The following is a 12,600-nucleotide window of genomic DNA, read 5'->3' on the forward strand; positions in this document are numbered from 1 at the left end:
CAGCATAGTCGTGGCTGTTACACGAGCAGAGCATCATCATGCAACAAGTCTGCGTTATTTTTGGGGCAACTTGTTTGACGTGACCATCGACACACAGTGCACATTTCATTCATTTTAAACACCGTGGCGAGACTAGCTTTCCAGGAGCAGGGTTGGAGATACCTTCTATAGATACTCTGCTTAAAGTTTTTTTCCTATCTTTCAGACTACCAGACCTGCGTGTGGAGTTGGTCACAGATGGTGGAAAGTTCTTTGCCTATTCAAGTTTTAATAAAACAATGTTTTTTACTGTTTTAGAAGTTTAGATAATATGTCTATAGACTGTTCTTTTTGCACAGTATCTGTTTATGGAGAATTACTAATAAATTGTAATCTGTTTAAATATGTCTATAGACTGGGTCCTTTATGCACAACATGTCTGTTTGGTAATTTTATGGTTCCTCTTCTCATCTTTGCCAGTCTGTTGTTTAATTTACTTAAATAAAAAGCATTCATTTAGAAACTCTGCTGCTAGTATTTTACCATTAATTTACTGAAAATGTTATTTAATAAAACTGTAAAATTACGGTAAGCAGCTGGAAACCCTATTGCCAGTACTTCACTGTTAATTTACAGAAAGCCGTAAATGAGTGAAACCGTAAAATTCTTTACCTGGTTACGAGAGGCTGAGTTTGACGAGTTAGAACTGGACTAAAACAAGCACACTCCTGCTAAACTCAAGCGAAATGATCTTTACATTATTTACAATAAATTGATAGAGAAATTGAAAATTACTCCAGCCATGGGTTTATTAAATTAATGTGAATATATTTATATCTCATGGGAACCTATATTTATATTTTTTGGCTCCCTCCTTGTACAGTGCAATTAGCAAGTGGAGGATACAGTGAATACAGAATACAATATTAGGGAAATATTATACAGTGGGCATTGACAAATGAAAATACTTAACAGTAGGTATGTACTTATGAAAATATAACAGTAGGTATGCACTATGAACAATATATACAGATGGCTATATACTATGAACATTAATGTACAGGTGGCTTTGAACAGGTAATCATTTATACTAAACAATAGTGCAAGTGACTTAAGTGTGCATAAGTCATAGACATTAGCTATTAAAGTTACAGTGCAGTAGATAAGTTAGTGCAGTTATTGAAGTTACAGTGCAGTAGATAAGTTAATGCAGTTATGAAAGTGGTCGATTAGTGCAAATGAGCATTCTGTATAATATTTCTGGTGTGCAAGTGAGCAGACTAGAGTGCAAATGATGCTGTGTGTATGTAAACAGTCCGGTAGAGCAGATAACATGAAGTACTGGGGTCCGTTCTTCGTATGTCGCTAACTCGGTTAGCTGGATTTGATTGTTGATGATTTGGCATGATCTTGGATTGTTCAGTTCTTGACGCTCATCCTGGACTTGCTGTCATAGCAACAGGTCCGTAAGCTTGAACCTGCTCGGGAGCAGGCTAACTTCATGTAAACAGGATTAGATTGCGGCTTTATAAGCGGAGGAGATAGGTAAGTCTGTCGCATCCATGTCTTGTCCATTTATACGACAGCAACAAGGTGCAAGAATAATTCGCAGAGCTTTTCAAATGAATTGCGTATTGCGTGATAGACAGGATCCTTTAGCGCAGCGCGATAGTGTCATTGTTGAGAGATACCGTTTTTTTCCTGAGGGTGTTATTTACATCATTCATTTGTTGGAACCAAACATTACTTGTTCAACATAGAGGAGTCAGGCTTTAACGACAGCACAGACTGTGTGCATTGGCCTGAGATTCTTTGCGAGTGGCACTTTCCTTTACGCTATTGGAGATGCAGAGAACTTTGTGAAAAGTGCTGTCTGTCGTGCCATTCGCAAAGTTTACCTGGCGCTCAAGCAGTTTTAAGGGGTTTTTGTGTTATTTCCAAGCCACTTAAGACCCCAACTTGTAAAGCAGGATTTTTTTGCGATTGCAGGTACATTTATAATTGATAATGACATGCAATCATGACCATACCAATAAGTATGACTAACAGTATGTGTCCTTCAGGCTTCCCTAACGTTATTGGTGCCATAGACTGCACACACGTCCCCATCAAGACCCCACCAGGCCCCAATGAGGGGGATTTTGTGAACCGAAAGGGGGTTCACAGTGTAAATGTGCAGGTAAATTACTATTACAATTTATAATATTCCTGATAAGTGAAAAAATTGGAATGAAATCAGAAAGTATGCAGTTGACTAAATAAAATCTCTTAGATGGTGTGTGACTGACTCTATGTTCCATATCACCAATGTGGAAGCAAAATGGCCAGGATCAGTGCATGACTCAAGAACTTTCAGACAGTCACATTTATGCACATTATTTGAACGTGGTAAGGGAACATACATTTCAAGCTCACAGTATTATACACAGTATTATGCTGAGTCTAACAGAACTGGCATTTTTCCATTAAACAGGGGATTTTGACGGGATTTGCTTGGAGACAGGGGCTATGCCTGCAGTCAGTATTTTACGATGCCCTTCCCTGAGCCAAACCCTGGACCACAAACCTGTTACAATGCAGCTCTAGCCAGGACAAGGGCACTAAAGGCAACTAAAGGGAAGATTTCAGTGTCGGAGAGTTGCACCTGACAAGGCCTGTGATATAATTGTTGCATGTACCATATTGCATAACATTGCCACTATCAGAAAGGAGAGGACCCCTGTGGTGGGGGTGCAGCCTGATGATGACCTCCAGCCAGTGCACTTGGACCAACCTAGTGGCAGAGCTGCACGGGACAGAATTGTGGAACACCATTTTTGAATACAATAAAAGACAAGACAAATACACTTAGTTCCTTGAGTTTTATTGAAAATATTCTTTATAAAGAAAAGCCAGCAAGTCATCTTTTGCCTGCAATAAGAGATAGTTATCTTAAGTCAGAAATACTACGATGTGTGATAGTGTATTAGCACTTGCTCTGAAGGTCCTTTTGAAGCATCTCCAGTGCAATTTTTCTCTTTTTCAAGATGTCGAGTTCTATTTCTCCTCTTAATTTCTCTTTTTTCAACTCAAAATACTAAATTTTCTGTTTAAGATGCCGTTTATATAGGGTACGGATGTCACCCTGTGTATTTTCGTGAAAAAAGGGTCAAAACATGCCTCATGCAACAAAACACTGCCCACCTCTGTATCAGTTCTTTGTGCAGACTGTTCTGTAGGCCTTTGTGTGGACTCATGTTGCAGACAGAAAGAATAGGTACTCAAGTATATACAAATTAGGGTAAAGTTATTTATGCACTTGCATGTTATTCCTCCAAAGGACAGTCATCTGAGAGGGTTTCTTCACCGTCCTGTGCAATGGAAATAAATGGGTATTACAAAGTGTTGGACTCTTCCCTTTTGTTGTAAAAAAACACAACTAACTGCATATGCTTCAGCCACCACTTGTCACTTGGGAAATAATGTCATTACAATTAACTACACTGTTAAAAAAAGAATGTGATCAATTACTCGTGGCAACATATTTTAAATGAACTAAAAGTTTAGAAGTTTTCACTTGCACAAACATTTGAAATGACTGTAATGACCATTTGGATTATACTTCATTTAATGCAGCAACAAACCATTTTACAGTATACAAGAGAATTAAAAGCTCATTTAGCCTAACAGTAATGAAAGTGTTGCTGCTACTGGTCCTTGGGTTTGGGTCTAAGGAAGAGCTGCTCCCAGGGATGCCCTCCACAATGAGTCGGTTTGAATTCAACCCAAGGGCCAGCTCTTCTGCTGGGGTATATTGTGTGGGTGCAGGACCACCACCTGTAATCTTTCAGCCTTTTTCTTGGTGGCTGTCATAAATAGACACATCATTTAACAGTGGCTTTTAAAATAAGGACTGTATAAAAAGTAAAGGCTACCATTTTGTAGAATATTCTTGTACTTCACATTTACTTGTTCCCATGTTCTAGTGGGTCCCGTGGTGGCTCTGACATAAGTAAATATGAAATAAATAAAAAATACATACTGTAGAAAGTGATCGAAACATCTGACATGGACACCACTTACGCATTTAATTTGTTTGAATGAAATGTTCAAATTGGGCATAACCTTCCATTAAAAGCTCTTGTTCTGCTTGGGAGAAAAACTGGGCGTGTTCTTTAGCCATACTGAACAGCCAATCACAGCGTTGCTGATCATTGTTTCTACTATCGATACATATCGCCTTTTAGACCAGTGCAAGAACGCGCAATGATCTCAGATAACTCAATCCAGCGATACTAATCATAAGCGGCAAGTGTGTTCGAAGAACCCAATTAGCAGGATCATGATTACCATGATGATATTATCTTGGATGTGTCTTTTGATCTCGGATGTAATAAGCGACATACGAAGAACGGACCCCTGGTGTGTACAGTTCAGTCATGCATGGCAGCCCTGTAGTGCAATGTAAACAATGTAATAGCAGCATTAAAGTTAAAGGTATGAGGGGTAGTGGAATCAGTGGGGGGCAGAGTTCAATAATGAAACAGCTCTGGGAAAAAGGCTGTTTCTTAGTCTGATGGTTAGGAGGCACCGGAAGCGCCTACCAGAAGGCAGGACAGTAAACAGTCTATGAGCGGGCTGAGAGGAGTCCTTGAGAATGCTGCAAGCTCGACACAGAAAGAAGGGATGCTGGTGAGCCTTCTTGACCAGGCATGAGGTGTTGGTGGTCCAGGACAGGTCCTCCGAAATATGAGTCCCCAGGAACTTAAAACTGGAAACACGTTCAACAGCCATCCCATTAATGTGGATTGGGTTATGTGTGCCTCCTTTCACCTTCCTGAAGTCCACGATGATCTCCTTTGTCTTGGATTCGTTAAGGAGCAGGTTGTTGTCTGAGCACCATGTGACCAGGTGCCGGACCTCCTCCCTGTATGCAGTCTCATCGTTGTTGTTGATGAGACCAATCACCATTGTATCGCCTGCAAACTTGGAGTTAGATCCGTTCACAGGGAAAGGGGCTCAGTATGCAGCCCTGTGGTACACCAGTGTTGAGGGTGATGGTGGCGGAGCAGATGTGGCCTATTCGTCAAAAGCTGAGGCCTGTTCCTCAAGACATCCATAATCCAGTTGCAGGTAGAGTTGTTAATGCCTAGGTTTCCAAGTTAGATGATTAGCTTGGAAGGGATGACGATATTGAATGCCGAGCTGAAGTCTACAAACAGCATGCGTGCATAAGTGTCCTTATTGTCCAGATGTGTGAGCACGGAGTGCAGCACCATAGACACTGCATCATCTGTGCTCCTATTGCTATGGTAAATTAAATGGTGGTTTCCCATACCGGGAGTCAAATCCAGGCCACCTGGGTGAAAACCAGGAATCCTAACCACTAAATTGTCAAACTGTGCATAAACACGCTATGTGTTAACAGCTGTCATTATTCCAGACCGATAGTTCCCATTTTCACCTCCTTCATTATGCTGATATCTTAAACTCTCATGCAAATGTCCTCACAAAACAAATGTGAGATAAATGCAGAATCAGTATTTGTCATTTAAAACGCACCATTCAATTACATGAAAAGGTAACCCTCAATCTTTGTGCTCATTCTGATGACTTGAAATAGGTTTGTGCTTAGTTGTACAGTTAAAGTTAGAAATAAACACTAAGCATAATGCAGTTGAATGTTTAAACCGATATAGGCTAATATGTTTTGGGTGTTTAACAATGGATGTTCATGTTTCTAATAAAATAAAAGCTTTACATTTCACTCTTCTAACGAAACAACTGGATTTCTTCGGGTCTATGTAAAGTCCTCCTTCCGAAACGCTTTGATTGGTAAAGCTGACGAGGTCTTATGTCTAAAATAGACTTGAAATATAAAGCGTTTTTATATAAAGTCAAAAACCCCAAAACATACTCAAAGCTTCAAAAACAGCAAAATAATTTCTCGCTACTCTGAGTTTCAATGAGTTCAATCCACTCTGAGTAAGTTTACTCTAGGTTAGAGGTCTTCTCGGGTCCATTGATCTTTACCCGACCCGAAATGACCCGAATCACTTTTTACCCGAACCCGAGACAGACCCGATTTTTAATTTAAAGCCCCGACCCGATAACGTTAGACCTGAGTCCGACCCATCGTATATGTTTTTTAAACCCGACTAGACCTGAATGTAAACCGACGTGTATTAATGAAATTGATATGGCAATGAACACGTTGATCCTCTTGTTTTGCTCTGGCAAATTGCGCAAACTGAGGCTAAATGGGTTGTGCACATTTTAGCTGAATCAAATCTAAGTGACGACATGGCAACCACTCGCGCGAACATTCTGTCTCAACAATGTGTCCCAAACCGCGTAGTACTGAAATGTGCGCGTCTTTTAATATCTACTTCTGGTCGCCTGGTGGAAGTATGTTTTTCCTGAATACGATGGTAACTACATCGAGTGCAAACCCCTGCAGTGTTGGAAACTTCGGGATTTAAATTCTAAGGTGATTTCAGATCACCGCGACTTTCGGAAGATTTGCGTGGCTTTCAACCGATCGGCTGAGGGTTGGAGGAGAGTTGGTAACTACACGCACACACACAAGCGACGCGCTGTTATTGTACAGGATAGTTCGGGTCTTCCTCGGGTCAATTAAGCAAAACAATTTTTACTTTATATTACCCGAGACCCGAAGACACCAATGTACCCGACCCGTGTCCGAAGCTGCCGTGAATCTTTTAGACCCGAACCCGCTCGGGTCTCGGGCCGGACCTCGGGTTTTCGGATCTAAGTGGACCCGTGAAGACCTCTACTCTAGGTTACACGTGTTCATCGCGGCTTTAAAAAGCCATCATCAATTGAGCGAAGATAACATGACAAAAAGCGCTCTGTTTATTTCTCACCAGTCGAATTGGAGGCACTATATCTTTATATCTATATCTATATATATACATATGTGTATATATGTATATATAAACATATATACCTACGATTTTTGTCATGTAGGTGCAATCCTTCTGCAATAAAAAGAACATGGCAGCAGCTGAAAATGAAATATAAAAACATCATTCAGTCCGGTGAGTTTAAATGCTCTTACTAGTAGGATGCCTGACTGGAAAATGTTTGATATATTTAATAAACTGGCCTTGAAAGTTATGAGGACATGAGAACCGAGCACTGTGGCAATAGAAGACAGAAAACTGGCCATGCTTGCCCCTGCTCCAGCTATGTGTAACGGAGGCCAGCTAAGAGCTGTGCAGTGTGTAAGCCTCACTCCCCGACCAACAGAGACACTCTACTGACAGACGCTATAGGGACTGCAGTCTTTAGGCTCGTTGTTAGAGCGCCCGTCTCTCATTCTGACCGACATCTGTTCGAAGCCCGCGCAGAACGGGACAAGTGGGACCTTTTAAATGTGCACCCAATCACAATGGGAAATCCTAAAGGGTATTTGAATTATTAGAGGTGGCAGCAAGACCACATTTATTTGATCAGCTTATTCAGAAAGACGTTCACCATTCCCCTGCAATCATATGAAACTCCTCTTTGAAGGCTCTCACAGGAAACTTAACACAAATGTATAAAAAGTGCTTGAGAGCGATGCACACTTATCTTAATGCTCTGCATACAGTTGCCTTGCTAACGTGTTCTGCATCCCCGGTGTTATAAAGAAAGCTTCCATTAGCAAAGAAACATAAAGCCATACAGAGAATCTGCTCAGATGTAAGAGCGCGGCCCCGACGAGTGAGGTTTGTGATGTAAGGATGAAGCAGATTGTGGATATATTTAATGGACTGTAATGAAAAACAGTATCGCTCAAATAAAAAATCCTCCGGAAATGATAAACCATCCAAACGGGGCTTCACCATATATTCTCTCCTGACGAAAATTTAACTCTCTCTGAATGAATGCAGCTTCCTCATCTACGGGTTCCTGAATAAACGGACATGCCATTTTAATGTCTGTGTTACGAACTTGTGCGCGATTAAGGAAAACGAATGAAAAAACAAACGGCGAAGGCAATTTCAACTCCGCTTGCGCTTCTAAAAGGGGCGGAGATTGTAACAAACCTCGGGTTAGTGGAATAAAACCTGCTCCCGACCAGGTTAGGTTCACAGAGTAGGTTACTATGGTTACTCACTCTAAGTATAATATACCTTGATTTCTGAAACGGGCTTGACTTACCCCGCGGTCACGGGTTTGATATACCTCGCGTTCTGAAACTGAAAACCCAGAGTATCCCGTTTTCTGGGGTTAACTTACTCTGAGTTTGCACTTACCCTGCTTTCTGAAACGGGTCCCAGGACTCACCAGTGCAGATTCGACACACCGCCATATTCCCGCCCACGTTCTCTGGTTTGTTACATAGATTTGAGTGAAGTCCCATTCAGCCAATCACAAGTGAGTGTTAACCTACGAGGCGAATCGTGTTTTCCTTTTCCTGAAATCTGTTTGTCCAAACTAATGAGCGGGAACAGCGGCTGTTGTATTGTGTTGTAGCGGCAACTGAAGTCGGGTCCTATGGGCACAGATGAAAGGTATGGACCATATATACGCGTTAAAAACAAGCTGCTGTGGTGTCGATCATGTGTGATTCGAGTATGCGGAAGTAAGGGCGTTTACAGGATAAAAGTTCAGAGCTCGCGATCACTGCAGTTGAAGCTCTGAGAGGAACGGATGATTCATGCGCGTGCACGAATATTACATGTAATATTATAATTTAACGTTTTCGATGTCCCGCGGTACAGACCCGCACGTGACGGTCCAGGCATTGGCATGTCCCGTGTCATGAGGTTTCCCTCTGTTATTTAAAGTATTTGACGTAAGGATTTTTAACGTCATCAACCCTGAACCCTGACCTCTATGACAAGAATAGATGCGAATATTGTGCTTCAAAAGAGCGTTTGAATATCTGTGTGTGTCATTGAAACACGTCTGTTTAGCACAGCAGTTCAAATCTAAGACTAATAATACATTTGAATGTTATTTCTCATAAATATCCCGACTATACATTGTAATCTGGTGAATTAAAGTCTCAATGTCCTGCTGAAACAGCAACATCAGCAAAACCTTGTTTCCTTAAAGTAAATATACGTGTGTATGTGTGACAGTATCTTTTAAAATGCCGCCTCCGCTCCTGGCTAAAGACTAATCTGAATCGTTCTCTAACATCTCCAGTTCACACCAACAGTGATTGACACCTTCAGTAAAGCTCCTCCTACATCAAACCACCAATAAATACCAGAAAGCAACAAGCAGAAGAATCACTTCAGGTGTAAGAACTGAAATCTTCACACAGTTGTTGGAGTTTGTGGAAGAGAAGCTTGAGAACATGAGAGATCCAGAACTACACACAACAGAAACTCAGAGGACTAAAGAACACAGAGGTTGGTTTCTGTTTTTAAATCTTTATTACAGATTGGATTTAAAATCTAGATAATACATTTAGTGATTGTTGGTGGGCAATAAATGCAGAAAATTAGCAATAAAATACATTTCATTAATAATATGGCAATAGGTTGACCCCCCTTTCCGCTTTGTTTTTAAATAGCTTTTTTGACACATTTTCATCAGTCTATTTTTTTATTGTCTTATTGGAAAAAACATGAATGCATTTGTTCTTCTACCTGACCAGAACACGGACGTGATGATGTTAATTACAGGACATATAATTCAATGACACAACTTTTTTTTAAATAAACATGAATTTGTTCTCTGGCTTGAACAAATAATATTTTAACATAGAAATAATAATTCTATTGCTTTTTCTGCTGGAAATCTCATTACCGTAAAGCGTCCCGCTACATCTGAGTGCATTTTATGTTGTAATTTAAACAGAATAAAGTTAAAATATTCTCTTAGGATGTGGTCAATTTACATGGCAAACACTTTTATCCAAAGCAATACTCAGTGCACTGAATGACTGTGTTTCGCTGAAAATGAAACAATGATCTTGTCTTGTGATGTTGTTTTATACAATTGTAAAACTGTGTTTAACAGATAGTTTTGTTCACTTCAGATATGATGGAAGTGAATAAGGACAGTCAAGAAGAAGTAAAAGATGCTGATCAGAAACATCAACGTGCACAAAGATTCCAGAAAGTTTCACTGGAAGAAGCTCTGAGAACAGGAGACAAAAAGAGTGAAAAACAGCACATGAGAATTCACACAAGGGAGAAACCTCACGCATGTCTACAGTGTGGAAAGAGTTTTACACAAACAGGAAACCTTCAGACACACATGAGAATTCACACTGGAGAGAAACCTCACGTATGTCTACAGTGTGGAAAGACTTTTACACAAACAGGTGACCTAAAGATTCATATGAGAATTCACACTGGAGAGAAACCTCACGTATGTCTACAGTGTGGAAAGACTTTTACACAAACAGGAAACCTTCAGACACACATGAGAATTCACACTGGAGAGAAACCTCACGTATGTCTACAGTGTGGAAAGACGTTTACACAAACAGGAAACCTTCAGACACACATGAGAATTCACACCGGAGAGAAACCTCATGCATGTCTACAGTGTGGAAAGAGTTTTACAGGCACAAGTGAGCTTAAGAAACACATGAGAATTCACACTGGAGAGAAACCTCACGCATGTCTACAGTGTGGAAAGACTTTTACACAAAAAGGAAGCCTTAAGACACATATGAGAATTCACACCGGAGAAAAACCTCACGTATGTCTACAGTGTGGAAATAGTTTTACACAAACAGGTGACCTAAAGATTCATATGAGAATTCACACTGGAGAGAAACCTCACGTATGTCTACAGTGTGGAAAGAGTTTTACAGGCACAAGTGACCTTAAGAAACACATGAGAATTCACACTGGAGAGAAACCTCATGTATGTCTACAGTGTGGAAAGAGTTTTACAAGCACAAGTGACCTTAAGAAACACATGAGAATTCACACTGGAGAGAAACCTCACGTATGTCTACAGTGTGGAAAGAGTTTTACAGGCACAAGTGACCTTAAGAAACACATGAGAATTCACACTGGAGAGAAACCTCATGTATGTCTACAGTGTGGAAAGAGTTTTACAAGCACAAGTGACCTTAAGAAACACATGAGAATTCACACTGGAGAGAAACCTCATGTATGTCTACAGTGTGGAAAGAGTTTTACAGGCACAAGTGACCTTAAGAAACACATGAGAATTCACACTGGAGAGAAACCTCATGTATGTCTACAGTGTGGAAAGACTTTTAGAAAAACAGGTCACCTTAAGATACACATGCAAATTCACACTGGAGAGAAACCTCACGCATGTCTACAGTGTGGAAAGACTTTTACACAAACAGGTCACCTTAAGAGACACATGCAAATTCACACTGGAGAGAAACCTCATGTATGTCTACAGTGTGGAAAGAGTTTTACACAAACAAGTGACCTAAAGATTCATATGAGAATTCACACTGGAGAGAAACCTCACGCATGTCTACAGTGTGGAAAGACTTTTAGAAAAACAGGTCACCTTAAGATACACATGCAAATTCACACTGGAGAGAAATCTCATGTATGTCTACAGTGTGGAAAGGCTTTTAGAAAAACAGGTCACCTTAAGATACACATGCAAATTCACACTGGAGAAAAACCTCATGTATGTCTACAGTGTGTAAAGAGTTTTACAGATCCGAGTAACCTTAAGAGACACATGAGGCTTCACACTCGAGCGTAACCCTTCAATGGATCAGTGCAGTAAAACGTAGGGCTGTACGAGGATGGTAAAATGATCATCATGATTATTTTGTCATTGAGAACTTTGGTTTTTAATTTCACTTGAGTGTTTATTAGGCCTATACTTTACAGCCAGTGAAAATGTTATAATCTGCTGCCATTGAACTTCTTCAACATGGTATTTCAAACCATGCAAACAATAATCTATAAAAATGTCGAAACAGAAATGAAAATGTTGTGACCTTCGGAATGAAACCTTGCTGCTCCTTTTTTATATAAATCCTTATTATTGGTAACTCTTCATGTTTGTCTGTGTGTTTTGCAAGAGAGTATTAAAATAATACAAATGCTGTGAAAAAAATTTGTGCTCTTTTATTTCCTGTTAAGTGGCCATTTACAACCATTACAAGATACAACCATGATTTTCTGAGGCTATCGGGAGTTTAGTGTTTGCTTTTAAAACATTATTGTCACCACGATTGTGCTAAATTAATTGCACATTTAATACACAGCTCGTTGGAATGCTTGATTCTGATTGGCCAGTCGCGACATTTGCAGGTTGGTTATTCCCAAATAACAATCGCTCAAATGACTGATAACACAATGTAATAACATATATTACATGATATTTACAACTTATTAAAACAAATTGCCTGTTCATGACATGTGAACGTCCTTTCTGACCAAACTGAAAGTAAACGGCTCAACATCTGTAATCTGTATGAATTTCTTTCTATATCACCTTCAAACCGTCGGTAGACACTGTGTCCAAACCCACCTTTATAGTCTGGTACAATAAGAGGTTCTGGTGACCTATCTATTTAATTTTGTTATAATTCAGCTGTTAGGGGTGAATTTATCTGTTTCCATTATATTAAGCCTTAAAGTGCTGCATAATTAAGGGCATGGTCACATTTACATTACCAACTTACAAGTAGTCAACATTTTGTCATCACGCTAAACAGTA

General features: G+C 40.0%; 1 long non-coding RNA gene across 1 annotated transcript; it reads left to right on the forward strand.

Annotated features, from left to right (window-relative positions):
• Window positions 1–8,385: 8,385 nt before the first annotated feature.
• On the forward strand, window positions 8,386–11,987 carry LOC306891495. Its single transcript, XR_013786363.1, has 3 exons — window positions 8,386–8,480; window positions 9,121–9,329; window positions 9,962–11,987. It is a non-coding gene; the product is annotated as an uncharacterized lncRNA (long non-coding RNA).
• Window positions 11,988–12,600: the final 613 nt, after the last annotated feature.

This window comes from Barbatula barbatula (genome assembly GCF_947034865.1).
Source record: "Barbatula barbatula genome assembly, chromosome: 3".
Lineage (NCBI taxonomy): Eukaryota > Metazoa > Chordata > Actinopteri > Cypriniformes > Nemacheilidae > Barbatula > Barbatula barbatula.